Genomic DNA, 6,432 nt, shown 5'->3' on the forward strand with positions numbered 1-6,432 from the left:
ATATATATATATATATATATATATATATATATATAAAAAGACGTCATCAATCATAATAATAGAAAGCAGTTAAGACAATAATTAAGGTATTGATGATTACAGTCATCCATCAAACTAGCTAAGAATTTAAAATTTTAAGACAGAACATAATATCTCAAAATGACATAATTCAAAACAAGGGAAGATTCTAGTGAATCTAGGTAGTAACATCACCGTCCTCCAAGACCTGCTCCAAGGGAAATTTTTTCTTCCTCTGCTCACATCCAAGTGGATGATCATTGCAAAAGAAAACATACGCAGACATGGCACAAACACAAGCAAGCAAGGGTGAGCTAATTATATAAAAACCATGCATCATAAGAGCATATACATACAAGAGTAAACTTCATTCATTAGCAATTTAAAGCATACATCCTAACATGTGATATTCTAGACTTGACTCGTCCGGACTTTAGAATGATAGTAGAGTTATGGCGGGTCATGCACCCGTGGTGGCTTATGATACTTGGGTTCCCCACCCTGCCACACTCACGAGGTTATTTTGTTCTGCGCCTTGGAGCATACTGGAAGCCTCCAAGACTAAGACCTCCTGCTACCTCACCACATGGTCCAATCCTCTCTACGTGAGAAGAAATGCCATTGGAGCGTCAGGAAAACCCCCAAGACTGAGCTCCTACTTTCACTCTAAACACTAAGAATCTCACCAAGAGATTCTACAGAGATGGAACTTGGTTTACCACTTGAATCATACTTTCATCACTTTATAACCATATACTTTTAAAGCCACAATAACCAATCATTTCACAGTAATATACACTCTCAGTCATGCTTCACAAACCAAGCAAATTAACCATAATTTCAACACAGAACAAACTTAATAGAGCATAGAATAGACACTGCGCTTTTTGCAAAGCGCACAGAATCGCACAATGAATCCAGCAAGATTCGCACAGCGCAACGGGGAAATTCGCCTTGCGAATTACTGCATCCTGGTGCCAGACTTCAGGTCTCTCGCATAGCGCACATAGGTAGCATAGCGAGAGACTGGACAGAGTGCTCCTCCCTGGAGCGAACCTCACTTCCCTTCAAACCACCTAGAACCTTTCCTAACTGCTAACCCCATCTTATTAACCCAATTGGTCATCGGAGAAGAATCAAATGTTTGACGCATCAAACTCACCATAAGCACCAGTACATATGATTAGTCACAATTTGCTGGACCAAGTCAGGGCTGCTCTATGATCAGGGATGTACCGCTCCGGTTTTTAAGATTCCTCTATCCTACCAACAAAGTGCTCTCAACAAGTCCCAAATGATCCCTCTAAACTGTCACAACACTACAAACACACCCTAGACCACAGTTACTCAAAGTCATGACCCCTCTTCCCTTAAACTAACCTAAAGCACTAAACAATATTTAATCTCTCATCTAAATCAGATTTCCACATAATTTCTATCCCCAAGCACTTCATACAAGTCCAATTACAGTAATTGATTTCACATAAGTCACTTCATAACATCACATTTCAACAGTTTTAATTCAAATACTATAGAACATACCACTCAAGGAAAAAAATATAACATTTTAGTCAAACAACATATTCTTTTCGAAATCAACATACATACATATCAAACAAACGATATAAAACATATAATCAGTTCCCCTTACCTTGCAAGTTTCTCAACGCAGCTTAGAATATAGTTTCTAAAATGCCTTCCCCGGAGGAAAACGCAAACAGCGCCCTACACCCACTGAAATGGTAGTGGAAATCAGCTCTAGAGCTAGAATAAACAGAGAAACTGAAGGGGAAATTACCAGCTGCATGCAAGTGAAGCCAAACTAAGTCTCCTTCTTTAAACATCATTTTCTTTCTCCCTTTGTTGTTGTATTCAGAATATTTTTTAGTTTGTTTTACAATTTGGTTTTTGACCTTTTCATGCAACTTCTTAATAAACTCTACTTTAGATACACCTTCCTTATGTATAAAAGAAGATGTGTCTGGAAGAGGTAGTAAATCAAGAGGTGTGATAGGGTTAAAACCATAAACAACCTCAAAAGGAGAAAGATTAGTAGTCTTGTGAAGTACTCTATTATAAGAAAATTCTATGTGAGGAAGATGATCATCCCAATTATTTTTATTACCTATTTGGTGAAAATGGCGAATTTGATGACAAATGGACATGAACCAAGCCCGAGGAGTTGTGGAACAAGTGATAATCAAAGATAAAGGTTAGTGGTAATGTTTAGGGTTAGTTTGACTTGTGGTTGAGAGTGAAGCATGAGTGAGTGTTGGGATGTGCCTCAGTATGTGATTGATGAGCATGAGAGTGAAGGATAAGTCTACTTTTTATACCTTGTAAATCCTGGTTCTATCTGCGGATATGTGCTTCCTTTTACCTTGTATGCATTGGAAGGAGATGATTTGTAGGGGAGGCTACAAATGTCCTGTAGGGGAGGCTACATGTGGGCTATAGGAGTGGCTACAGTTAGTGAGGTAGGGTAAATGAGGGAGATGGACACTTTGCACTATGGTATTATGGTACAATGATGCTCATGGTGTTGTTCATGATTGGGATAGTCATAATGGTGTTGTATCTATGATGATAATCATGATACTTGAGATGCTCCAGGTTATGTTATTTTTATAGTGGTGTTACTATAGGTTATAGTAAGTAGTTAGCATGGGTACTAATGAGTGGATAGACCAAGGGTCTATGTGTGAGATGTTAGTAATGACATCAAGGGTTAGAGATCAAGGATCGATGGTCGAAGTTCAAGGATCGGGGATCAAGGATCGATTAATTCAGTATGATTGAATTATTTGTTAGAGGATTAGGAATCCTATTGTTATTACTACTATGTATGAGGTGTTTGATTATCGTTGATATAATCATAAGGTATGTATCTTAATGTGTGTTTGATTATGGTTGGTATTATCAGAAGATATGTATCTTGTTGTGTTTTTTATTATAGTTTATATAATCAGTATGTACGTATCCTGTTGTTATAATTATTTTATCGATAGCTTACCCCATACATTTTTGTGTTTGTTTGTTTGTGAATGAAATTATCGGTGATGATCGAATAATGTGTTATACATGAGCAGATAATGTTACAAGTTAAGACAATATAATTAGAGTATTTCCTTCGTTATTTTACCACTTGAAATAACGTAATTGGACAAGATTTTCTTTAAACATGTTACAACACTAAGATAGATTTTGAATTTTATCGATTTTTAATAACTCGTGACATGGAAGTATTACATGTATAACCCTCTATTTGTATTTTGTTTTTTCTTTTAAACTGTTAAAATACTATAATTTATTTAGTACTGTATTTTAAGATTTATATATAAAATATTTATTACTTTTAAATTAAATTCTTGTCACTTTATTTTTACTATTTGATTTTTTTTATATATAAAAATCAATTTAATGAATATTTGGACAAATATAAATATATGGATTTACGATCTTAATTTAAACACTAGTGGAAAAACGTTGTATAACGTCACCACATAGACATTGGTTAGTTGGTCCACTGACGTAAAATGATGACCGGTGGATACTTCGTAATTAAGTAGGGCAACTAGACGTCGCGGCATGCTCTACCCGATGAGTGAAGAACAATAGACGTCGGTGCCCCTAAAACGCGACGTCTAAAGGTCTGCCAGGTAAGGTGAATAGTCGACCTATAGACGTCAACATGACAACCACCGACGTCTAAAGGTCTTAGAGGTGGTGAACAATCGTGAGGTAGACGTCGGTTCGCTCACACTGACGTCTATAACCTGACAGGTAATTGAGTGTCATTAATGGACTGAGCCATAGACGTCGGTGCCCCCCCTAACGGACGTCTATAACCTGACAGTTAGGTGAAACTGTAAAGATTATGCTACAAACTAGACGTCAGTTACCATGCAACCGACGAGTATGTCCAACTAGACATCAGTTGTGCACATACCTGATGTTTATAATTCGCGCCAATATTAATATTTAAATCATATAGACGTCAAATTAGTGAGAGCACCGACGTCTATAACCTTACAAATGTCTGTCGCGATAGCTAACCGACGTCTATAGTGACATAAACTTCAGAACGCGTACCCACGAGCAGTTTCCACTATTCATCGTCTTCTTCGTCGAGAGCTTTTCTCCGCCACGCCATTATAGGTTCGTTTTCTGTGTTTTTGACCGTTTAAATTTAGTTTTGCTCCGATTGAATTAGTCTTTGATGAAAAAGCTTTCATTTGAACCGATCATAATTTCATTTCGTTGCGTTTTTTTGCAGTTTCAAATGTCTCGTTGGGTTGCGTTTTGGACTGTTTTTGGATTGCTTTTCTGACCTATATTTGGGCGTGCACTACGACATCTATCTCATTTGGTTATATATAATCTGCTAAAAAGGTTAGGTTGTTTCTTGAAAACTTAATTTGTATGGATATTATTGGCTTTTGTGTATGATGTTGGCACTTTGAATTTGCATTTTATTGGTTTTTTTTTGTATGATTTCATATTGACGTTTAGGTATGCATGTGTTTGCAAATTGTTAGTATATGCATGTGTTTGCAGATTGTTAGTATATGCATGTGATTAAGTTTAGTTGTGTTATTATAATTGACATGCATTAGTATGAAATCATTGAGTGAAACTTAGTTCCCGTTTGAAATTTAACACAAACGATTAATCTTTTAATCGTTTGTATTAAATTTTGAATTGTCCAATTGTCCAATTTTATACTGATGAACTATGTTACGAACATAGTATGGATCGAAGCTGGATGAGTGCACGTCACATCTCTGAAGAATATGAGAAGGGTGTTTCGGTGTTCTTGAAATATATTAAAGAAAATGCAAAGTCTGTGAACGGGACATATTTTTGTCCTTGTGTTCATTGTCTTAATCAAATACGACAAGACTTGGGCAATTTGCATAATCATTTATTCATGTTCGGCATAACGAGAACGTATACCGTTTGGACTTGGCATGGAGAAGTACTGGACCAACCTATGACGTCACGAGGAACAAATTATGTAGAAGAATGGATGAGTGATCATTTAGAGGACATGATACGTGATGTTGGTGAAGATAACTTTAGAAGAGCTAATTTGTACGATTCTCTAATCAATGATTCTAAGCAATCGTTGTACCCAGGCTGCACGAACTTTACACGTTTATCTGGAACTTTGAAGTTGTTCAGTTTAAAAGCAAGGAACGGATGGACCGATAAAAGTTTCATGGAGTTGTTGGAGTTGCTGAAGGACATGCTTCCAGAAAATAATACTCTTCCTATTCGAAATTACGAGGCCAAAAAAGTTTTATGTCCAATGGGTCTTGAATATCAGAAGATACATGTTTACCCCAATGATTGTGTTTTGTACATCAAGGAGTTTGCTTCACTAAAGTATTGTCCAACATGTGGTTTAAGTCGTTTTAAAAAGAAATCTGACAAAAACACTGGTGAAGAAGGTAATGATGGTGCACCTAGTAAGGTCATGTGGTATTTGCCTATAATACCTAGGTTCAAACGTATGTTCTCTGTTAAGGAGGATGCAAAGAACCTTAAATGGCACGTTTTAGGAAGAAAGTGCAATAATCTTCTTCGACACCCAGCAGACTCACCACAGTGGAAGAAAATCGATGAAACATTTCCAGAATTTGGTGCAGATCCAAGAAACTTAAGACTTGCACTTGCAACTGATGGCATGAATCTGTACGGTAACTTAAGTAGCAAACATAGTTCATGGCCAGTTATGTTGATGATATACAATGTTTCTCCTTTGTTGTGCATGAAGAGAAAATATGTCATGTTGTCAATGATGATATCTGGTCCTAAACAACCTGGCAATGACATTGATGTTTACTTGAAACCTTTAATTGATGATTTGAAATTGTTGTGGGAAGNAGGTGTCGAAGTGTTTGATTCAGATGTTGAAGAGAATTTCCATTTGTGTGCAATGTTGTTTTGCACTATAAATGATTTCTCAACCTATGGAAACTTGAGCGGTTATAGTGTTAAAGGACATTTTGCATGTCCGATTTGTGAAGAAAACACTAGTTACCTTCAATTGAAGCATGGTCAGAAGACGGTTTATACAAGACATCGGAAATTCCTTCCTCGCAATCACCCTTATCGTAGATTGAAAAAAGCATTCAATGGAAGTGTCGAGGATGAGGTTTTGTGCAGACCCCGGAATGGTGAAGAGGTGTACCACAAAGTCAAAAACATTGACATTGTATTTGGAAAACATCGTAAAAGTACATATGCAAAAAAGTTTGGAAGAAACGATCAATATTTTTTAATCTTCCTTATTGGTCTATACTTGATGTTAGACATTGTATTGATGTGATGCACGTAGAAAAAGATGTTTGTGACAGTGTCATCGGAACTTTATTAAACGTGAAAGGGAAGACCAAAGATGGAATAAAA

Source organism: Vigna radiata, chromosome 1 (assembly GCF_000741045.1).
Source record: "Vigna radiata var. radiata cultivar VC1973A chromosome 1, Vradiata_ver6, whole genome shotgun sequence".
In the NCBI taxonomy this organism is placed as follows: Eukaryota; Viridiplantae; Streptophyta; class Magnoliopsida; order Fabales; family Fabaceae; genus Vigna; species Vigna radiata.